Source organism: Anas platyrhynchos, chromosome 4 (assembly GCF_047663525.1).
Source record: "Anas platyrhynchos isolate ZD024472 breed Pekin duck chromosome 4, IASCAAS_PekinDuck_T2T, whole genome shotgun sequence".
Taxonomy (NCBI): Eukaryota; Metazoa; Chordata; class Aves; order Anseriformes; family Anatidae; genus Anas; species Anas platyrhynchos.
The window spans coordinates 29925859-29951028 of NC_092590.1; the positions used below are offsets into that span (position 1 = coordinate 29925859).

Consider the following 25170-nt stretch of genomic DNA (forward strand, 5'->3'; position numbering starts at 1 on the left):
ACTTCCTGACTCTTCAAGTTCCTAGATAGCAATGTTCTCGTGCTGCTGGTCAGAGGTCACATCACTTATATGCAAGTCCTTTGTCAGTTTGAGTTGCGAGGTTTGCTGATACACCTAGAGGACTTAATATTCATGGACTATGACTGAACAATTCTGCCTTTGGTACTTTTTGTGTTCTGAATATTCTGATATATTTGATGCTCCATTGTAACAGTAACCTTAAATTAGTAAAATTTAAATTAGTAAAATTAGTTACTTTAAAAAGTAACCTTATAGTAACATCTTGAATTTAAATATTTTCCTACCTAATTTTTTTGAGGTTTTTGCATTTTCATTAAATCTCACTCCAGTTTTGATCATCTCTAGCTCTTTCTGCAATACTGAAGGTGAGATATGCCTGTATGCATGTAAGTGCTTACACCAGAGAAATAGCGTTCTGTATTTAATTTCACAAATGCAAAGCATCGGATGAGATGGAGGGACAGAATGTCACAAAGTCTGGGTAGAAGGTATTCTCTTCTGTGGGGAGTGAGTATGGGTAGTTGTTGAGTGGTGTTAATGACTGAGACCGAATTTGAATCATGTCTCAAGACTGTTTAGCAGATCAGACCTGCCTTTTTTTCCCCTTTGGTAGGATAGGGAAGGTGATGTGCAGATGTGACAAGCTGTATGAAGTGAGATTTTAAGTGTTCATGACCAGAGGTAAGAATGGCAAAAGTCTCAGAAATCTCATGCTACTCCAATCCTTGCCTTGCTAGATAAATTCCCATCTGTGATGCTGCAGGCCACACATGGCCCATTAAGAGTTTTTTAGGTAAATTGACTTTCCAGCCTCCCATAGGTAGAAGGCATCACTGTTGTGAATTCAATTGCAAGTATTTTAGTGGGGTGTATCTCTGCTTTTATCTTGCAAATAAAAGCATTCTTGATATAAATGATTTGAGCAGCTAGAGATCCCTGGGGTGGGGCATGGCTATGAGGGGATGGGAATGAGATCCACCTGCATTCTCAGCAGACTGCCAGCTTGCAAGTATGGTTTCACTGGTGGCACTGTTTACTTTGCTTGGTGGGGAAGTGCAGGGAGAGGGAAGAGTCTCTAGAAGGGGTTTTAAAGTGGGTAAGAGTCTTTAGCATATTTTGCTGGGAAGGAGGTATCATCCACTGTCCTTACCTCTGTGTCATACTTTGGGCACAATCACCAATTTGGCATCCTCAGAAGGCATAGCTGTTTTCAAGGTTCTAATGAGCATTTGTTCTGATAACATCTTGGTTATCGCTGCAGCTCCTGGAAGAAAAAGTAAACACCACTAAAATCCTCCTGCAGGTTACCTCTGGAGGTCCTAGAATGATTTCTGAGACAAAGTGGGTTGATGTACAGTGTTGTCTGGGGCCTTTTTCAGGCTGCCCCCAAACTAAGCTGGAGTGCAAGTTGGTTTAAGTGACATAGTTGAAGCCATAGACTGATAGTAGGGAGTATTCAGAGCACATATTTTTGCATGTGCATAATATAAATTGTTTCCTTCATATACTAGAAAATTGAACAGCAATTTTGACTATTATTTTGCAAATAAATTTGCTGGGAAGATGAATACAAACCAATTACAAATATGCCATTCTTAAGCTGGTTCTTGTTTGAAGGCTTTGCCAGCTCAGTAATTGCTCTCAAACTAATCAGTTATACAAATTATCTTTGAACAAATTAGAGTAAACTGCTAACCTGATTTCCTGATTATTGTCCTTTTATGTTTTCATAAAGCTTTTAGATTAATTAATTCACAGATGAACATGATTTTACAAGCACAGCGGATGCTTTCTGGAAAACAGTCATTAATCATTATAATGTGTGACCTCAATCATGTCTTGTGTCTTAAGAATATGCTTTTATATTAGTAATTAATGTTAACTTGCAGTGTATTTCACACTTAAAGAATTACCCTTTTAATTTGCTTTTTGTTTGTAAAAGGCAAATAAAATACTTGACTTATGGACTTCCCATAGTAGCTTCCTCTGAAGCTGTTTGACTGTTGGAAATACATGTAGATGGTGGAAAATTCAAGATTCTATCTGTCATTTATTAGCTGTGTGGAGGATGGGGTTTGAAGCGAAATGTTCTTTCTGTATCAGTGTCAGTACCTATGGAGCACGCTATGCAGTACACTGGACTGCGTGTTTTGGGTACAGAATGCATCTGCTGGGTTGGTTGTGCACTTCTTCCAAGTCCTTAGTGAGTTCAGCATTCAACCCCAATTTGATCGTTAGTCTGAAAACTGGTTCTTTATCTTTAGCATCACGCCTGCAAATGTCATATTGTTCTGGAAATAAAAGAAATACGTGTGAAGTCATTTTGAGAACTTGCATGTATGGATGTGTATGCATGCCTGTGTGTTGCCTTTCTTTCTGGGCTTGGTAGGCAGTCTGCTGGCAGGCTGTTTCTGACTGTGTGACCTTGAGAAATCCTTTTAAGATATCTCCTCTCAGCTTCCTTAATTTTTAATAGAGGTACTGATACCTGCATGCCTCGTGTTCTGCACATTCATGTGTGAAAGCACTGGGCAAGATTCCTTCTAAGCTTAAACAAATCTGGCAACACAGAAGTCACAAAGGCATCCATCTTGTATGCGTATACTTACCTACAGAATCAATGGAGATATGTCTGTATTTATTTATTTATTTTTAAATTCCTATTAAGGAATTCCAGCTACCTCTTATTTTGAAAAAATAAAAATTAAGGAATTTCTGCAAAGTCTCTCCCAGTGACGTCTTCATTTTAAGTCAAAATGAATACATGAAGGTTAAGCTGTTTAAATGGTTGTAACTAGAATGGAAATTGCTTGATTGACAAACCTACATCCTTGATCACCGTGCTAAGATATCCTCTACTGCCAAATACAGTTTAGGTAGATTGGGAGTAGTTGGTTTCTGAAAGACTTCCGTGGAATAAATTTACTGTCTGTAGAAAAAAGTCCCTGTTTAAAGCTTGTGTTGTATATGTTGGCAATTCACAAGTTCTATAATACATCTCAGCTAACAAGTTATCTACCTTATTTTGATGTAACATCCATATGTTTCATTAAATCCACTATTTAGTTTTCAATATTCTTGGTGTATTCAATAAAATAAGTTTCCCTATTTCCTCTCATATGAAACTTAACCACAAATTCCCATACCTATACTGTACAAGCCTTCAAGAAGGGGATGTTATAATGTTTAATGGGTGTTTCATGGAAGTGAGACCAAGACACATTAAATGTTATGGTCACTATAATGAGGCAGTGTGATGTTGCTTCCACTGAGCTGTTTGGTTTTGAACCAGCTGTTTGAAAACCAGAATGTTTGAAAAGTATTCAATTTTAATGTAATGGATTGCAAAACAAAGTAACTATGGGGAAGCTCTTCTTGCATTTTGTTATAGTACATTTTTGTATACAAATGATTAAATGGGGAAGAGCAATTCATATTATTAAAACAATGAAAACAGCTACCCAGACTTTCTGATCAAATAACAACCACAGCCATCTTCAGACTAGTGACCAAACATGTTTTAAAAAATAGAATAATGTTCTTATGGTTGCTAACCTTTCACACTGTAACCCAGGTTATCTTGAGAGCTCACAGCTTCAGTTCAGGATGGATGCTAACACACAGTGCTGCAGGATGGATGCTGGTGGGTGAGGAGTATAAAGCAGGTTTTACGTGTTTTGAATATTTTATTATTGTCTTAATATCTGTTGCACTTCTGAAACTAGTTGTTTTCAGTGTTTGAAAATCCTCTAAGAAATTAATTAAAGTCTGTTCTTTTAGAAAACATGTTTGCTATGACAGAAGAGAGAATTTATTGAGCTTAATCCAGGGGGCTTTTCCTGAACTAGATCTTACATGTGGGCCACAGTGGTACATGATATATAAAATCCCCTAGGGTTCACTGATACAGTTTCAGTACTCATGATCCTTACTTCTAAACAGTATTTTAATCTTTACAGCATTGTAAAAATACTCATGAGATTCCTGAATGTTTTTGAAGCTACGATGGATCTGAATCATGAAACAGAACTCAAAGATTTGTTCTCTTGATCCTCATTGTTTCACATACTTACCATAAAATAATTCCTATTATATTTCACCCATTATCTTTCATTACAGTGGAGGAATGTGAAAGTAGCCAGGGAACAGCTCCAGAAACTTGCAAGGTTGTTTTGTTTGGTTGGTTGTTTCTTGTTTTGTTTTAGTTTTAGTATTCTAGCTCATCTTTGCAACTAAAGCAACTAAAGATTCAGGACTGTTTCTGAGGAGGCAGTGAAAGGGAGTGAAGGAGAAATAAATAAGTAACTACAGAAACCCTAGACTGATAAACAACTAGCTTCTTCCCTCCTGTATTATATTTTTTCAGTAGCATATCAATTTGGGAAGTTATGAGTGGAAACATGAAGTATGAATTCTCACTCCGTCTGTCAGTCCTGTTTTGTAATTCTCTTGGCTTAAAGTAATCTTTCCTCTTTGATAATGGAGTAGTTTGGCAATATTATTATGGACTTCACCACATCTCAGGTTGCCATTTTATCTTAGACATGACTGTAGCATTAAAAACATTCAATTTTTTCTTTAATATTTTTTTTTGGAATTATTTAATGCTTAGGTGAGCTTGTTGTTTGAGTCAGGATGTGCTTATACCTAGGTTATTTTACGTAATATACCCTTTACTGGCATTATTTCATTGTTGGGGATGGGACTTTGATTGTCTACATTATGGGGATGGTTAAAAAAGGATTATTGTTCTTCAATCCATTTAGCAAGTGAAAAGGAGGTTCCATATAACGCTCATAAACTGGAAGTAAATCTTTAAGAAAGCTGAGAAAAAAAGGATGTATATATAACAATAGAGGAGATGCATGCATGGAAGTGTTTATGACACATGGTCTTCCAAGGCCTCATCCCTTTAGACTTTCTCTTATCACTTTGAGACCCAATAAAACAAGATCCAGTCTTTTGGGGGAATCTGTTTCCTGATGACCCTTGAGTGACAGCTGCTGGATAGCTGGTGGGGTACTCAGGAGAGGTTCCATGTATGCCTGTGCTGTAACTTTCTCACGTTTTATTCAGCATCTGCTACAGCAACCTGCAGGGCTAGATGGACCTTCAGTCTGGCTTTAGTAAGGTATTCTTATGAGGTCATTTGAAACTTGGTGCTCTGCACTTTTGACAAATTGAAGCTACTTGTTTGGCTGTCTGAATGGAGACATCGCAGCTGAAATGTGAAAGTCTTGTGTTGAAAATTTTCATCAAAGTTTCTTTTGAATAATGGTTTTCAAATATAATTGAATAAACCTTAGCATGAAAATGCATTAAGAACATAGGAACAAAAGCTTTTTAATTAATTAGAAGTGCTTTCTGAATTGGCAGATAACTTTTCCCTGGGGATCTCTAAAATTTGCATAAAATTCTAGTGTATACAGAACTGCATCTTACAACAAATCAGCGAGTTTTCTCTTTAGACTCAGTACAACACAAAAAAGAGCTCTGAAGGAGTCAGCTTCCTGCCAAAATAATCTTCCAGTCCTCTTTCCTCATTTCTTCTGATTTTGTTGGTTCACTAGCTTATGAACATAATTTGTTCTTCTACATTTTTGTGCTATGAAAAAGGATGAAGTATCGGAAGCATTGTGATACATTCCCTGAGGGCTCTCAGGGTTCAAGAGTGATCCGCAGTATTTTGGTGTAGGTTAGATTTATTTTTTTTCCTGGCTGTAAACACATCTGCCTTCCCTGACTACTGTGATAAAAGCTTTCCACCAATGCGTTATCCTCAAGATTCAGTGGGGAGTTTTCTGTGGACCTGCATTTCTTGTTGAAGTCCCAGCCTTGCAGCTTGCAGATTTATCATGTGCTCTGGGCAAGAAATGCCACAAAACTTGCTCTTTGCATAGTTCAGGCTGAGCTGAATTGCACCTCTAACCAACCAAAGCAGAAACTTACTCCCACATCTGCAGTAAATAACCTATACAAGATACCACTTGAAGTTAAAATATACTGTATGTTAAGGTTATATTAAAAGTCTGTATCTTTTTTTTTTTTTTTTTTTTTTTCCTAATGGCTGTTCTCTAGCAGAGCTGCAGGTAGGGTTTCTATATTTTGCATAGCTTGTATTGTGTTTGTGTGAGATAATGCATTGGTAACCCCATGACCTTTCATACCCTGAAAGCATCAGTATCTCAATATTTTCAAGGAAGCTTGTGTTGTCAAATGAACTCAAAAAGCAAGTGAGCAAACGGCACTGCGTAGCATATGAGTTTCCTAGCCTTCCCCACACCATTCAAAATGCAGTGGTATTAAACAGCCACCTAGTCTGTTCGTTTATATTAGGAGCATGTTAATAAAGTTCCTAAAGGGTTAGTGGGATATGATATGAATGAGTAATTTGAGTGCTAGTAACTGTATAGCAGCATTTCTCCTGGGTTCCTTATATTGCTGATAAACCCTGGCAGAAGGCCAAGCTGAGCAGATCTTCGGAAATTTGGCTCCTTCTGCAGGATTATACTTTGTGCTGTATAGGCATCTCCTTACAGATTAAATTACCGCATGGTTGGTTTACCATATGAGGAGCACAGAGTTACACTACTACAAGAAAGAAGCAGGGCTAATTTTATACTAACAGAGAACCTAATGCATATCAAATGTATCTCATGCTGTGTTATGACATTCTGACTGTCCTGTTACAAAAATACTTCCTGTAGCAAGCAACCTATTGACCTGATAGCCTATGCAACAATCCATAGTGTTTGAGGACCTGCACTCTTAAAGATTAATGCTTCATTAAACTTCTATAAGCTGTTTATAAGTGCTTCTTCAAAAAAGTCTGTCAACAAACGTGACAAGTCTCTAGTTTAAGACCACTTTCTGTCTACTGTGAGATAGAGTAAAGAAAATTACAAGTGAATTCAAGCAAATATACAGTACGAAGGCCATTCAGCAGATTTACACATAGACCTAACTTCAAGTCTGAGGCAGTAAAGCAATGGTTGGGCCAGAGGATTTTGAAGGTCTTTTCCAACTTTAATGATTCTATGCATCATTGTGACCACTGAATACCAACAAGGACAAAGAGATAATGACACCTATGAAAAACTATCTCCTGGTCTCGTGCTTTTCTGAGATTGCACCATTGTTCATACATGCATCCTTGTTATCATCATCATCTTACCCTGCAGGGCAGCTAACCTTGGAACAATGAAATTTGTATATAATCAGATATTTCCTACTGTTTGCACTAGAATGTGTTAAAGCAAGTTGTTTTTTATGTTATGTGTAAGGAGTGCGTATGTATAAGGTCATGTACTCAAGGACAAAATATGCCGATTTATGATTACATCGGTGTTTAAATTTTTCATACACTTTTAATTATGTAAAATCATGAAAATATGTTGTTCACAAGTAATCTTTCCGGAACAGATCTCCAACTAAATGTTTTGCATTTTGTCTGTAAATAGTATTATTCTTTGCTTGCAGTAAGTCTTACTAAGAGTTTTATTAAATATTTTTGAAAGGGATTTATTGTTGCAACAAACTGGCTCATGTACATCAGCAAAGCTCTTTTTTTTTTTTATCTGTAGCACTTAGCTATGAATACATGATATGCAAACTGTAGCATTGTTGGGGGGAAAATGATGGAATTTGTTCAATATATTTGTTTAGGAACTTCATGATAAGATTGCTTTCATGGGGTTGTTGGAAGAAAATTGTTTTTGTGTGATCAGTGTGGAGATAGAAAGCTGTGGGGAAGTTCAGCAAATATTTGTTGAGTGCTTTAAATTGAGCACAGAATCAAGTGACAGTTCTGAAAGATGAAAATGCTTGGCAGGAGGAAAGATGCTTTCATGTGATCAGCAGTCTCAGACATAATGATTGGTATTACGCAAAAAGGTATATGGCCTTTGAAAGCAACAGGGAAAATAGTTTGCTTCCCCCCCACCCTACACCACAGATTTGCGAAAGAGGAGAATAATATTGTTTTCCTTGCTTCCTTGTCATGCAAGTTAAGACATTTTGGAACTGAACAACGGGGAAATTAGTACCAACGTTTCTCTGCACATTCAGTGTTTACTTAGCAAATCTATGCATCTTTATGGAAATGCCTATCTTTTCTGTTTTGACAAACTCTTTTGCTGAAGTCATTTGTGCCAGAAGATGCTTCTCCAAACAGGCCCTTTCAAAACCTTTTGCTGAAGAAATACTTTGAAAAATACATAGACACAAGGGTTCATTGCTTAACCCTTACTATTAACAGACAATTCTGTTTCTTTGAAGAAAATCTCATGTTATTTCTGTAGCGTTCAATTCTATGTGCAAAAAAAATTTAGAGATAATCTGCTTAACTGAAGGTTCTCCTAGTCTATAGTCTTTTCAAATTCATTTTGTATGAGTTTATTAGTCTGGTATAAAAACAGCAATTTGAAACTACCATTTAGGGTTCTGTCCTGAACATAACTGCCTGACAGAAGTGATTTATAGGATTAATGCTAAATTTTGCACTTTTGCTTCACCTGAGGTATGTTCTCTATCTAGGCATCATTACTTTTGCCTTCCTTCATCAATGGCATACGACTTTGTGTGTCATCATGCCTGTAATGCACTGAATTGGAAATGCACCTCCCTGTTAATAATGCACCTGCTGTGAATCACATCCTCAACGATGAGATATTCATTTTTCAGAAAACTGTCTAAAAAGTAATAGAAAGTTTGCAACAGGAAGTTTGTGGGCTGGATTGCCCTCATCAGTGCTTGATTGAAAATGGTGCCTGATACCTCTTCACTCATGAGCTCATCTGTGTGCCCCTCTACAAAATTAACATCTTTCTGATTGAAGAAGATTTGGCTGTATATCAACTATGCAATTCAAAACAGTGTGAAGGAGCATGCTTCTTTGTTGCAGACCTTGAGTATACCATTCAGAATTAATTTATTGCTGTTCCCCTTATCCCTTTTTTCTGAAGATAAGTGTAACAATTCAGATTCAGTAGATCCAGTCTTAAAAATTCAGACAATTTATTACAACAAAGAACAGGCTGTTCAAGTGTACATTGATAGTAATAAGGCTAGAAAGAGAAGTATAGGCATATACATCATGCTGTAACTTCCTTTTTTTTTTTTCTTCCATTTTTGCAGGCTGTAAATGCAATCACAGAACACTATCATTAAAGAAATGCACTATGTATTGGATTGTCAACAAAATTTAATTCACTGGGGCATTTAATGAGGAACCTTTTGCACCAAATAATCATACAATGTTCTCCTGGAATTCCTGTATATGAAAGGCATATGTTCTTTTTCATTACAGTCACTAGAAATGGGTGGAACATCAAATCAGGGTCAATCAGTGGTGCTGGCCATTATTACAGCATTCTGGAAATTCAAATTCTATTTCTTTGTTTTTCTAGATGTTTGCTGGAGAGAACAATTTTGGTTTAAGAAATTAACTCCCCATGCTTCAAATTGCCTTTTTTTTCTGCTACTCTTTAAAGTTATTTTGAAAAAAAAAAGTTGGAAATTACTGCTTGTTGTGCAACTAGCAGATAGAGCTACAAAAAGCTCTTTTAAAATTTTGTTCTAGAACTTCGCTCTCAAGAGGTACTTATTCTACTTTCAAGCCCAGCCTTATTTATGATCATCTATAATGATATAGTTGTGGCCTTTGCTTTTCTTTTTTCTTAAATAGCTCTTCTAATCATTTGTTGGTTTTCTACCACAATTGTAACTAGAAAAAATCTTAGTCTCTCCAACTCTGTTCTGGCAATTGTTGTATTAAAAAACATTAAAAGTACATAAAAATGTACATGGGGGATGGTTGGAGCAGATAATCTTGGAGGTCTTCTCCAACCTTAATGATTCTGTGATTCTATATAAATTAGGTAACACCAGTGAAAAGACTTTAATTTCCAAGATCTAAAAATAATATTACTTGTTTCAGTATAAAATCACTTCAGTACTCTTAGAAATACAGATAGCATGTTGATTTATTAATTTTGTTTATGTAGTTTTTTTTGTTTTCTGTTTATTTTCCCTTTCAATTATTTGGAATACGTATTCAGTATTCTGTCAGGTTCATTTGATTGAAGATATAAGATATGCAGTGTTTTTTTTCTTTTTTTTCTTTTTTGGAAAATAGGCAGATCTTTGACATTCCTTACTTACCCTGTAAGTCAGTTGAGTGTTAGCTGATTAGTAGAAACGTATCAATTTTTATGGTGGGGAAATTTAGAAAATCAGGATTGGAGTCCCACTGTACTGTCACTGTGTAAGCGCAAGTGGAAATCATTTCCTCTCTTCTACTAGAAGTCTTGGTCCTTCACTGTCCTATGCGGATCCTTACCATTAGATTAATCCCATTGCAGTTTTCCATTTGCATAAGTTTGCTTTTTCCCAGGACCTCAGAAAAAATCTTCAGTCTTAGATGCTCATGTGGGATGAAAGCTCGCTGGCCCTTTGGATACCAAAGTAGCCTGAAAACCCCAGGAAGCCTTGCCCGTGCCTCTTTGTGAATCATGAGCCATATCCTTTGCCTCTCTACCCTCCTGTTCTTCAGAGCAAAGAAGAGAAAGCATGGCATGGCCCCTACAGGGTTACATGGCAGTTCTGCTGAATGATGATAACGGGAAATTTCTCTACCCTTTTAAGGACCTACAGCTGCAATAAGACTTCATGCCAGCAATGACAGAAACCATTGTCTTAATCTGGCTTTAAGCAAAATAGTTTATTTTAATGTTGCATATTGAGTATGTATGATCATAATGAGAAATTCTGTTTATCTAAAGATATGCGTATATGGGTATTTGGCTTTCCTACCATATTTTGGAGTGCCTGACTATAGAAATGATAACAATTTTTCTCTTTTTATTTACTTGCTGCCAGTAGATAAAATAGCAGACAGAGGATGTTAAGATTGCATAAATTAGAGCACATAAGCACACAAGGCAATAGATGAGAGTTACTATGGAAACTTCAGCTCAAAGTATTTGTTAATGTTAATATTCCACACTTATTCTTGCGTTAACAGATGTGTAATGAAACAATTGTTTGAAACACTAGGTAGCAGAAATGTCTTCAAAACCAGAAAGTTATTAAATAGCAAGAATAGCAATAAGCAAATTGTATCATTTTGCTAAACAAACCATCAGCATCACTGTCATTATATAACACTGGCCAAAAAAATTAACTAAAGATCTGTGATCAGTCATTTATTATTTTGGCTGCAAAGACTGGACAACATGAGCATAGCATAGATGAAATTATCGACAAAGATAGATAGCAAATGTCATGAAGGGCTTGATAGCAATTTGTGTGTGTATGCAGTTAAAATTACAAGGATACAAAATGCTCGACAAAAGACAGGCATTATGAGTGTTGAAGAAATCAGCAGGCCACCTCCAATTGGAATCCTGGGATGGAAAGGCAGAGAGTGCTAACATGACCTTCCTGCTACAGAGCCAGATGGTAAAAGTGCAGCACACTTACTTCAGTGCTGTGGTTTTAAAAAGCACAGCGAGATTCATAGGCAGGCCAGAGTCAGCAAACGGCCTGGTGTGCTACTGAGAGAGCATTTCCAATGTTGTATTGTTTCACTGTGAATACAAATTACAGTTGTTGTGCTCCCACCCTGTAAAGAATAACTTCTTTGTCTGTGCCCATGGTTCCATCAGCTCAGCAAAGCAGTAATGTTTGCTGTCTCAGAGTCCTTTCTAGAGACTCTGTGCAGGAGTACATGAACAGTCCCATATAGGGAAATGCAAAGGAGAAATGTTTGTGAGGAGCTAGAAAAGTGAACTTGGGTTTCAAAAATTTGTTTGTATCCCTAGTTCTGCTTTAGTCTTTTTTCATTTTTGATTGCCTCACCTGTGGCACCTGCAACTCTGTAGGTCGGTTAACCTGTCTACAGGGTAAAAGTCACCGTCATGTGTACTTGCCAAGCTACTTGGCGGGTGCCCCAGTACACAGAAGGGTGGGAGTTCCTCCCTTTGCTTTACCAGAATATGTGGTCGGTACAAAGGGAATGCTGATGGGGCCACTGCATCGGGGTGTGAGCCAGATCTCCATGCTGGCTCACCGCTCTATGAAAGATGTCCAAATCTTAGGTCAAGGGTAATGGTTAAAAATATGTCAAGAAATAAATTAAATGCACACAATTAAATATACAGAAGTTAAAATTTTGATATGACAATGTGTGTATTAGAAGATGCTAAGTGGGAAAGTGTAACAAGCTGTGGAGGATCATTCCCTGACAGAAAATAGATGGTTCCTTGTGCTTAAAGGGAAATGGAGATCAGCTGTCAGGAAAGCAATAATGTTAGAGTCTAAAGGCAAAATCAAAACTGAGCAGAACAAACAGTACTTTGCAAAGAATCTCTGACATAGAAACTGATAAGAAGCTGTCAACAGGAACAAAAGAAGTTGCAAATATTCTCAGCCACTGGGTTAATGGATGTACTTTTTGTCAAGCTTAGCACTGCTGGGGAAGGAATGCTTTGCATTCAGCTGCACTTGGGAAATGTGCATATTGACACAATGGCAAATATTTTTAATAATAGAGAAATTTAAGTTTTTTTTTTTTTTGTTGTTTTCCCAAATAAATCTGCAAATGAAAATAGAGCAGTTAGTATTTTACATTTTTTTTTTTAATTAAATGATTTCTTTTAGAAACATTTTGAAATTGATGCTAAGTACAGCCTCTCTTTGCTGTCAGGCAGAGTGGGGACCTTTTACCCTCTGACAGTATTTTATATCAGTTTTTCTTTCATTAGCTAAATTTCAACTACATATTTCTTTATCAAACGTGAAATACAATTGTAGAACTTAAAAATAAAAATATAGCTTTGAGAAAATGGCAAAGTTTTCTGTAGAGAAAGAACAGCAATACAACTCCAAATCCTGGTGAGAGCAGCCTTGCAAAGGCTTTATGATTCACTGTATCAACTGTTACAAAATATGGTGTAGGTATATAATGTGTAATACCAAAGTCTGGCCAGAGCAATGCTCCTGTGCTCCTGTTTGGCCTGCTTGGGTTGCCTTCCCACTTTCTGTGCAGGGAGAGGTAGGCTTCAACCGGGGAACATAGACATGAACAGATTTCTTAAGAAAATAGAATAATTGGCTAAGGAAAGGAATGGGAGTATACAACCGACTGCTGTGATTACGTGGAGAGCAGGCTGATTGATGGACAGAGGTGTAACCTGAATGGGGCAGCCCACAAATCTCACAAACTAGCTTTCTGGAAGTGTGCTTCCTTCAACTTTTGCTGGCTTGGCCCCTCTCCATGTTTCCCACTGGCAGCGTTTTTCAGAACTATGGTCTGTGAATGGATTCATGAGATGCAAAATTTCAGGGCTGAGTATATAAGTAATAACCTGTGCTTGCAGTCTGCTTGGGTTCTCCTCACTGAACTATGCTTTCATCTTTAAAAATGTTAGAAAAAAGGCTGCCATTTTCAAGTATGATTTCTTCTGCTGTAGCTTGAATATAGACTTTTCACTATGAAGTATCTTAAATTAGGAAAAGCTATGGCATTCAATTATTTTGGTCAGTTCTTTTTGGATAGCAGATTAGTTTTATTCTGGGTAGTCCCAGATACTGTATTTTTTCTTTCTTTTTTTCCTAAGAATCTACATATTTGCACATACTTTCCAAACAAACCCATGTGTTTAGCTGGTTTTAATGCAAGTATTGCTCAGCACCTTTATGTATTTACTTCTGTGGAAAGTAATATATCATGAAACTAGAACACTTTTTATAGATGCAGATTTCCATGTAGTCTTTTTCCCAGAAGAAGGAACTCACAACTTGGCTCTTTATTGTCTTTGCAAGTTCCTTTCTTTGCCGTATGTCTGTTTACAGCAGTGAACAGTCAATATCACTTCCCTCTGAGACCGTATGTAGAACTGTGAAGTGCAGTTTGCAGGAGCATTGAATAATAGACATCTTGTGGGACAACAAAAGTATGTGCAGAACAGGAAGCTGGTCTGCTATACCTGGGGTGTATCGCAGCTCCTGAACAGAAGTGCCGGAGCCTGCGTAGGTCTTCAGTCTTGGTGCTTTTGTCAAGATGTTTGCATCACCTCTTCCTGACACAGGTAAACACCCAGTGGTCAGCAGTGTGCCAGAGGAGCAGATCCTTGCAGATATTGCCAGATTTAATATTTGTACCAAAAAAAACAACAAACACAACCCAACACCACCAACAAAAATACAACAACCAAGAGGTTGCAAACAAAATTAAAAAAACTTGAGAAGATTAAATTAATTGGGTGATTTCTTGTATCTAGCTGAGTGAATTTTGCTTGAGTGGCTCCTCTCTTGAGAACTCTTTTTCTCCAGCTTTCATGTTATTCTCCATAGATTCCAATTTGACCATGAAACTTGGTCGTGACCCTTGGGGCACCTTGATTCTTATAACCTTAACAACAAGAAATTCTCATTCTTCTTTTGCCTTCAACTGATAATACACTTCCAGACTGTTTTAGAGGGGAAGTGAAAACTGAATAACAACTGAGCAGAAATATTTATACTGGCTACATTGTCAGCAGGGCTACGAAAAGGTGAAAAAGTAATGGTTGTGTAGTTTTTCTTGCATGTTCCGAAGAGCAACAATTGGGCCATCCTACTACCATGCAACTCGGGTTTGCATGTATTCCAAAGCATCTACTAGCAAAATAACTGTTTAGGATCATTTAAAAAGTCACAGTAATATTACTGCCAAATTTGGAGGAACACAATAATTCTTGTCATCAACAAATACCATGTAGTTAAATAATCAAAACATTAAAATGATCCAAGATGGAATGACTTGATCTTGTAATATGCTGGCAGTTGGATGCTACTATTTTGTCCTTTCTGGACTTCATCTGGAATAGTTTTGCCAATGCTGGTATTTTTTTAATAATATGCTTTAATATTTAGTGTTTGTAAAATGATTATGACTATATAATGTTCTGCTAAGAGGAACAAAGAGTCTCCGATGGGATTGATTTTGCTGAACAGCAATGGCAGGTGTTACTTTGCATTACAATAGAATCAGTAAAGACACCCCCTCCATTATGTCCGTCTGCAGTGCTACTGCAATTACTATCAGCATCGTTACTGGAATTCTTTAAGGTATGTGATTAGCAGTTATGGAGGCTGTTAAAATAACTATTGATTATTTCTAAAAGATTTAAACCTGAATGTAGCATATGGAATAGCTGTTTTGTTTCATCTGTTGTTTCCTATTCCTGTCTTTACCAAAGTGGTATTTTATTTTCCTCCACACTTTCTTTTCAGTTCTGAAGCTGTGAAAAAAAAATTAAAATAAAATTACTTAGAGAGGAACATATTCTTTAAGATGCTAGACTGTTTTGTCAAAACCAAGATGCTAATTGGAATCTCCCTCCTTCTCTTCGGTGCTTTCCTCCCTTTTCTGCCAATGACAGCAAAATTGCTCATCTGGATACCACATCCCTTTGAATTACGGCCTCCTTTGCTGTACTTTCAGCTCTTCCCTTTTTCTTTCTTCTTAATTTTGTGCACTCCTGTGGTTCCCCTCCCCATACATTAGAAAGGTTTTAAAGCTTCATTCTGTGCAGGAAAAGCTGCTCTGCATCCAACTACAGCTCTACCTACAACACCAGCTCTACACCCCGTGATGTGTACCAGCACAGAGGCTTGTCCCCTTTTTCATCTCAGTTAGGTCTCCAATGGCTTCTGATGTAACACTCAGTTATCTCTTCAGTCTAGATGAAAATGTGAGTTTGTCCACTTGAAACTTCATGCTCACCTTCAGGATGAACTTTTGAAAGAGGTTTTCCTTTGCAACTCTCCTAATAGCACCACACAATGCTAAATCAAGAAGAGAATACCTTGTAAGTGGATCTGCAATAAGCTTTCAATTTTAGCCTTCATTTCATACAAGATAGGCTCAGATTATTCAGTTTTCATATACAATAAGGATTATTTCTGAAAGTTACCCTTTTTTGTCTTTCATATTCTTAGCAATTGTTTCTGTACTTTTCTCTCTTGCCATATTTTCACTATAATCAAACTACATTATCTGATTACCGATGCTTGCTTTCTTTGATAATGTTTGAAATGCAGGTATTTCTAAATCTAGGGGCATATATGCTGTAAAGAAGAAAGCTTTTGTCTTTAGTTTTCTAAAGAAAGATCTCATGCTGTATGCTGTATTAAGTAATATTGTCACTCCTTTTATTGTCAGTTCTTTTCTTTATATGTAAAAACCCTCCTCAGACCTGCTGCAGCTCTCAGGGCCAACCCACTTCCAAATTTATGTATTAAAATGTAATATCAGCACCCCGTTTTAATGAATGCAGTTCATATCCCTCCACAATAATGACTAAAGGCCCAACATTTTCAAATTAGTCCGTCCTCCTTTCAACTAAAGCACCTCTTTTTCCTGTTCGTTTCAGTGAAAGATATTCAGTATCAAATAAATACCCATTTAAGCACTGATGTAAGTATTAATAGAAATGTAAGTAACAGAAATAACAAACCCCTTATCTTGGTTATTACACCAGTTCCTGAAGGTTCCCTGTACCATAGTGCAATGTGAAATCATTAGCTTTTCTCCACCACTAAAGTAAATCACAGCCTCTAATGATCATGGGATATTGTACGAACTTCCAAGGAGATGACCAAAGTTATGTCTCTGAAGCAACAATGCGAATTTCCAAAAGCATGCTTGGAAAACCCACAGACTTCATCTGTTCTCAATTCTGTTACATTGTAAAAGGTTAACTGTACAGATAATACCTACATGCCAAAGATACTCAATCCAGAGTATTGCATTGTATTGTTTTTAAATTTTGTTTTATTGCTTTTACTTTCTTTGCTCCTAAACACTAATTCCATTCAATCATAAATTTGTTTAATATGTGATAGTATGAGTGTATCGGTGTCAGTGCTCCAAGCAAGGCTGAAAGTGAGAGATACTGACAGAAAGAGGGAGCCCTCCAGCCAAAAGAGTTTGTGTCATGAAGTGAAGGCCACTTTGGGAAATCATGATGGGCATTCATTGAAATTTGGGAAATGCCTGTGAGCACATTTATTTTCATAATAAATATGAATAAGTACATAACAAGTGAGCTCCCAACTTTGATCTGGTCTCCAAGCTGGATCATCCTTCATACTAAGATTCAGAGGAGAAAGGTGATTTGAGCAGTATGTAATTATCTGTCCTCGTATCTCAAAACAGACGTGAGTAAGGACAACTGTGGGGCTGAGCCACCATGTGAAAATAGATATGGAGGATAAAGGGTTGTTGTAACTTGCTATTGGTTAACATCAGGAAAAAGTCTCTGGACTTATGAGAAACTCAGACTCCCCAGTCCAGATCCACATCTTCATTACAGCATCTAAGGGCATTATAAAGAGCTTTGAAAATAATGGATTTGGCAGTATGGGATGGACTTCTCGTTCAGTCCTGTGAAGTCTTGTCATCAGAATTAAATTGGTGCTATGTCAACTCTGTGGACCAAAATTAGTCAGCAATGAGTACCTGTGTGACCATCTGTTGAATATTACTAGAAAGTCTGACGTAATGGGATTGTAGTTCAAGATTAGGGCTCAAGAAATATATGGTAATTATGAGACAATAATTACAGGTCTGCAATGGTAAGATAGGGTAAAAAAAAAAAAAAACATGTCAATAAATATGAAGAGGAAAAAAAATACTGTTTTGGAATGGTAATGGGTATTGAATTGAGCTTTTAAAAAGCAAACTCTGCTAAATTTGGTCTTAAATTTTAGTTCTTGATTTAATGTTCTAGACTTAATAAATAAGGTCTTTGGAGCAAGTGATTTTTCTGAATATGGGGTACGTGATGTATTTGCAAACCTGTAATAAGGCTGTTTAGCCTTGTTATGTTATAAATAATACACAAATATTTGGTCCTGATAGCAAGGGTTATTTTTATTCCCCAGTATTTGTAACCCTGCCATTATAACAATTTGCTGTTATACTGGAACAGACAACGTGCAAATGTTCAAAAACCAGTTAATGAAAACTAAAATGCTAGAAGGAGTTTTATAGTCAATTTTGGAAATAGAGTAAAACTAAACAAAGACATAAGGACCAATTCTAGTATCTTCATCTCAGAGAACGGCACAGTGTCTAAATAATGCCAGTCAATTTGGTGTCCTGCTTTCTGCAATTAGGAGCTGCCATGCAAAAAGGACAGTTTAGGCACAAACCCTTGCATCTAGGAATAAGCATGCATTTTATTCTATTCATAATGGTGATAGTCTTCAGAATATTAATTGTCAAGCAGAGACTCAAAAGCCTTTATAGCAAATTCCAGCTTCTCTAAACAGACTCTATTAGTGTATTTCAGAAACATATCAGGAAAGCAGTTATATATGTGGAGCCTATAGGATTATTCTACTACTGCGTATGCAGTGCTTTAGGCAACAGATCAAAAAGGAATGGCAGAGAGTAAGCATCCTCTTCTGTTAGAAATCTGATCCTTAAGATATGATGCAGAATTAAAGTATGTGACAAAAATGTTTCTTCATAACTGGCTTCCTATTCTTACTGCGTTACTGTAACTGCTTTATGTATAATTTATAATGTTGTGGCCATGTTGTGGCTGAGATCAAAATACTTGTAGGCACAAATGAAATGCCTAACTATTTTTCATATAAATTTATTTCTGAATTGTAGGTATGAACATCATTTCACAGAAGTGCTGGGAGGTATGAGAGAGTGAAACACTGGAACAGCTTGCCCAAGAAACTGGAATCTCCTTCTTAAAGGATTTTCAAAATGTGGCCTGGTAAGATCCTGAGCAAACTGATTATCTGCTGAGTTCCTCATTTTGTGTTCAGAGATTGGACTAGATGCCCTCCAGAGCTCCAGCATCAGCTTTCCTATGATTCTCTTTGGTGCAGCAGAAGTGGAGTTTTAAAGCTAAGCTGACCACACATACATTCACAATGTCGGTGTTTGTATGTTTGCTGTGATGCTGGAGCTCAGAGAGAAGCACATCTTTTCAGTGCCCATATCTGTTACTCTTCAAGTTCTCTGCAGGAATATGTAAACACTGCATACCACTTTTCTTTTGTTTTCCTTTGTATGGACAAAATCCGAGTGAGTTTTGAATTTTGAGGAATTAATAAGTACAAATAAGTTAATGATAATCTCTTTCAGCCACTACTCGTCTGCCTGCAGTTGTACAATATGGATAATTCCAAGTCGTGTCCCACTTAATTTGCCTGGATGTGATTTTGCAAGTAGAGTATGTGCTGAATAGTGTCATTTTGCCACCTTTAGACATGCTTTTTTTTAATCTTTATTCCTTTTGTCTTTTTTTTTTTTTTTTTTTTTTTTTATGGAGATAGAACTGCTGAGATCCTATCTGTTTAGGCAAAGAGTGACCCATTAGCCAAGGACAGCACACATCATTAGAAAAGACAGATTTAGCCTGTATTGAAATCTCCAGTTGCCCAGTCTTCTGCTGTCTAACACCAGCTCTCTGCTGCCTGTCTGCTCCATAACCCAAATCTGAAGGTGTTAAAATGCTGCGTGCCACAGCTCATGCCTAAGTGATGACTAACACTTAAATGTGGGTGAGACCTGGTTTGGCTTGGAATGAATTTGTAAGGAACATGCACATATATATCATTTAATTCAGAAACAAATTATTGATATATTCATTTAAGAAACAAAAGTTATGGCATTCCACTACTGGCTTTCTCTTATAAAAGACTCAAATCTAGATTTCCCAAACTTAATGTTATCACCAAGCAGAGAATTGTCAGTGTTTGGGATAGATTCTCTATATGCAGAAGATAAATTGCACAAGGCTTATCAGCGTGGGGGAAAAAAAATAAAAAATAAAGAAGGGTATTTGAGTCTACAAAATTACGGCGTTTATGGAAAAGGGGAAAAAATATCTCACTGTTTCTCATAATGCAAGAGAGGAGGAACTAATGAGGTGTTTGGATACTAGTTAATTATTGACTCATACATTGACTATTGATTTATTATTTATTTATCAGAACAGATTCAGATAGAACTGAAATGACTGACTTTAGACTGAGACACTGATGTGCACGAGCTGACCACATCAAAGGTGTCACTTTGACTATCTGCTCCTTTCCCAGAATGCTGCTTGATTTTAGGCTGTCAAATTAGTTCCCAAACACCATCACTTTTTTTTTCCCTACCTCTGCATAAATGTTCAAGGTTGTTACCCAGCAGCCAAAGGTGTTGCTGCCTGACATTGGACTGCAGTTAGGATAAACAATAATGTTTTATGGTTAGCATAGTGGAGAATAAAATGTCAGCTTCAATTTCTGGAACATAAGCATCCACAAGCACTGTATCACCTCATCCATCTTGCCATTCGGAGTTATTTTTCATCCTCAGCAAAGTAATGAAAAGAGACAAGTTAAGGGAATCATGCAGTTGACAACAGATGCAGCATTTGCCTTTTTGAGGACTTCTTTGACTTAATGAGTATGTACAGGCATGGTATGGATATACTCTGATTCCCGTGTAAAGAAAAAAATAATTCTCACTACATAATATCACATAGAAAGGGTTTGTATTGTTGCAGTCCAAGACTATACAGAGAGAAGATCCACAAGAACAGAACCACCGCTTTTGGTTTGAAAGGCTGGAGGACCTAGAACAGCTTCACTTATTTGGCTAATCATTCAGTAAATAAATGGCAGCTATCCATAAACAATACACAGAACAAGCAGGCTCCAATACTCAGCAGAACTGTGTTGGTATTGTAGTGCTATCTCTTCGTAGGGAAATCAATAACTGCAGGATTATTTTCAGCTCATATAGTGCAAGGGTTGCCAAGAATGCTGCAACTAAGTCTGCTTTGGTTTAAAAAGTTCTGTAAAAGAATAGAATTATTATTTTTTCTTCTTTTTATCCCTTCAAGATTGAGAAAAGAGTCAATACTGCTGCACGGGCAATTGTATTATAATGTGATTTATGTTGGAGGGACACAAGATGGTTGCAAAGCAGTTACAGTTTGAGAACCCGTTACAAGGAATGCTGTGCTCATTATCAGTGAGGTCTCATAGATCATTTCTGTAATTTATGGACTGTGAACTGTGTTAACTCATGGTTTTGCTACTCGCTGTAAAGAAAGGTGACAGTCCTGGGCTCAGGTTTGTTAAAAGTAGCTGTTTCTAAGCTACAGTGTGGGTTAGTTGTCTCTGGAAAGTAATAGCCTACAAGAATGTGGAATGAAATGTGTGCTTATTTCCATTTAGCTTCTGTGGATTTAAAGACTCCCTAGCAGAGTTCTATTCAGCGCTAGGGTTCACAGATAGGTTGAAATTTTTAGATGCTTAAATAAAGAAGGAGCAAAATATTGGAGAAAAGGAGATAGCAGATCAAGTGAAGACAAGTGTTTCACAGAAATCATGACCATGAAGGTGCATCTGATCCTTTAACCCAACTTTTCAGTGTTACAGGCTGCGTCACACTCAGACTGAAGACTTTAGGCCAGCATTCAAACTAGCTTTAAAATATATGCCATCAACAAAGACATAAATTTGTCATTACCTGAGATGTCTACAATGTAAGAGGTTCTCCCAGGTAATATATATTCAACAGTTCCTCCATCTGCCTACAAAGAATATTCCCCATATCTCCCTTAGTTTCATTGGAGGATCTGTTCTTCCTGACCAAAACTCTCAGTCTGATACTGTGTGTCTTAGCAGTGACTACTGGGCAGGATTTTTGTAGAGAATGATCTATTTCTCAGCCTGCAGCCTCTAGCCATTGTGTATTGCTGATAGAGTAGAGTAGGAGTACTCAAGGAGGCAATGAGGGGGAAAATAAACTTTTAAGTGAAAAGAGTGACTAGCAGAAGACCTGAGGCCTCAAATCAGAGTTTAATCATTGTTTTTATTCAAAGCTGCAAACATTATGACTGTACTAATGTCAATCCAAGCAATTATTTTCTTATAGATCTATGAAGGAAGAGGAATGGAAGGACCTCAATTTATGAATTCTGAGACTGAAAGAATCACTTCAGATCCTTCCCAGCCCTTCTTTCACCCACCATAGGTCAAAGAATTTACACCAAAAGCTGGAACAGGAATATATTTTAGTAAGACAATTGATTTCATCTTGAATATGATCAGCAATCATGAGTCTCTGTTCAGCAAAGGACTACTTTGAACATTCTCCCTAATAGGAAACTGCATGTATTTCCCAACTGAATTTGTCTAGCAGTAGATTATATCCAGTGAACCTGTTCTTAGTTGCCTCGTGCCCCACTTGCCAGAATTCATTTTGATTTTTGAGTTGTTACAACACGTCATCACATCATCTTTCAAATTTGTCTTAAAGCAAGTTTTCAGTAAGGTGAGCTTAAATTTTATTTTCCAACTTGCATATCTTTTATTCCCCTCTTTCTTTTTCACTTTTTTCTCTGCCTCTTTTATTTTTATAAGCTTTATATATATATGTATATATATATTAATTATAATTTTATAATTTATAAATTTTATACAAATATTTATTTTCTCTCTGTCTTATTTTTACAAGGAGACCCTTAACTAGCCCTAAGCATTCTAGGGTTTGAAACACAATACTTTATTTGAAACTTCATTAATTTGCAAGAACAGGTCGGGTTTCTTAACAAAATATTTAAAAATAATTCATCATACCTATAATTTAAGAAATATTTTTCTTCATCATTCATAAAATTGCTACTAGGTAAAATACATTAAAAAAAAATCTATTTGTGAGACATTTGTTTTCTTTGCAGCCTTAGAGTGTTTATCACCTCATGCCCACAGAATGAATAGAAAGCATATTACTGACCTTTGGACCAGTTCCTGGGTAACAATGCATTTGATATGTATAGAAATAACTGCATCTTCAAGTGGGGAACAAACAGATGAAGCATAGTAATTGTCACGACACCAATTCTATTTCCATTAGAATGTCACTTGTAGTATAAACAGGGAGAAAATTTTAAAAAGATACTGGACAGAATTATTCCAATGAAAAGTTTTCTATAAAGAATCAGACGCTTTTTTTTTTCTAATAAGAGATGGCATTTACTGTAGAAAATGAATGTAGAAACTTAATTTGCCATCTTTGATAGTGCCTAAGTAGGCACTAACAATCTCCAAGATAGACTTGTCTACCAATACTTACCATTTCTTTCAGTTCACTCACCTCACTCAAAGACAATCACAGTGTTTCTGTAGCTTTTTTAAAGCCGTCTTCCAGAAAACAACATCAGTTTCAGCAATCTGCACTGTATCAGACATTGCAGCCCCATGTACGTATCACTTTTACACCTTTTCTAGTAGTCTTTTATTCTTGGCAGAGAAATATTTGAAAAAGGTGTTGCAGACCTTCATAATATGACAATTTCTCTCTTTTATTGCAGCCCTGGGTAAGGAATGGAGCTTTAAGTTATAGTGCTGTTTGAGTTATCACTAAAACTAATGAATTTTGACCTCAGAGCTATGGATTTATTGAAACTCATTGCTGCCCCCCTCCTGTTGGAAAGGAGAAATGAAGCCGTTGGCTTAGACTTTCATTTGGGATTCATTTACTAGTCCTCATGTAAGTTAGCCTTGAAGATAGGGATTTGGAGAAAAATAGTCTTCTGTGGTAACAACATCAGCTAGATTGGCCAGGGCTACCTATGTTGGCTCTTTTAATAGCATCAGGATAAAAATTATACTGTTGTGGCTTATTTGAAGAGGGGTTGAGGAAGTGAGAGCTGGTATGGAGACACAGCAGAGGTGAATTCAAGGAGAGCAAGCCTGTGAGTCACCACTGAATCACGAGGTGTCTCTCAAGAGGGCTCCAGATGGGTGAGCTTTGTGTAAAGGACAAAGACCTTCGGTCCTTTGCAAGATAGCTCCTAGTTCTTAGTGCAACACGTAAGCTTAGTGGACAAAAAGATTTTGGTTTTGCCCCTCTTTTGTTATCCTATAAACTGGCCTAATGTTCAATTTAGGCCTGGTAGGATTATAGTATTTGGCCTCTGTGCTGAAGAATGTGGCAGTTTGCCATTTCAATCTGTGCTGTGTGTCTAAGCAATTCTTGTCTGCCCATCTGAGCAACTTTTCACCATATCTGAGCTGGGGAATAAGAAGGAAACAAAGATGCAAGAAAGGCAAGCTGAACAGAAATTTCAGCTCTTGAATAAAACTTCTTTCATGTGCTTAATTTCCCATCTTGTACAACTTTACTTGCTCAAGTGTAACAAAACTTGTATTTATTTATTCTTTGTATAAACTCCAGCAAAACATTGGAGACAGCTCTTGGAGAGAAAAATCCAGTGTTACATTTGTGTGCGCTTTGGAACATCTGGAGACAATTCTCCTCCACCTCTTCAAGGACTGCTTTGTTTACCACATTGTTCATTGTTTTAGATAAGTACTTGGCTTCTAAAGTTGGCTCTTGCTGTGTTTGTTGCTTCTAAATAGAAAAAGACAGAAACACATTTTAGCCTTTTGGCTACTTGGTCGTATGCTCTGAATGCATTTGTGAGATGGAGCCTCCCAGAAAGGACAAAAATAGTTAAGTTGCCTTCAAGCACAAATAGCCTACAGCTTGGGGTATACTTGGTAGGCATTTCTTACACTCTTTTTCCTTCACCTAGTCTGTAAACAATTTCTCTCTCTTCTTTCACTTAGCTTCCAAAAAAAAAAAAAAAATCAAAAAAAAAATATCTTTCATTCTGAAGTATGGGCATGACAGAAAGGAGGAGTCTGAGGGATCTTACAAAACTTTGCTGAGAAAGTTAGATGCAGCATTCTAACATAAAAATACAATTATATATATATCTATTGTGAAGAATTGACCTTTATAAAAATGGCCTTTTTATTTCTCTCTTTACCTCTAGGTCTGTTACAGCATGTTGTCATCTTCATAAATTTCTAAAAGCTTAAGCCAAATCTTAGGTGACTATGAATTTTTGTGGGAGGGAGCTTTGTTGCAGAAAGTCATAGCTCTCCTTATTTCCGTGTAAGTTCAAGGCAATCATGACTAACTACATTCCGGTATGAATAGGGAATCTTTTGGGCCATCTTGCTGGTGGAGCCATCATTCTTCCAAAATTGTTCGTCTTTGCAACACTCTCCCAGTAATTTCTGTATCTAAGATGTACTAAAAGCAAGTTTTTATTACTACTTACCTTC

General features: G+C 36.9%; 1 non-coding gene across 6 annotated transcripts in view; it reads left to right on the forward strand.

Annotated features, from left to right (window-relative positions):
- LOC101790593 (SPARC (osteonectin), cwcv and kazal like domains proteoglycan 3) overlaps positions 1 to 25170 on the forward strand; it is a 78886-nt gene that overhangs the window by 25893 nt on the left and 27823 nt on the right. For all 6 annotated transcript variants that reach the window (XR_003496917.3, XR_003496916.3, XR_005265404.2 and 3 more), the window contains exon 2: positions 18692 to 18803. This is a non-coding gene — a transcript (SPARC (osteonectin), cwcv and kazal like domains proteoglycan 3). The remainder of the gene's footprint in view (positions 1 to 18691; positions 18804 to 25170) is intronic.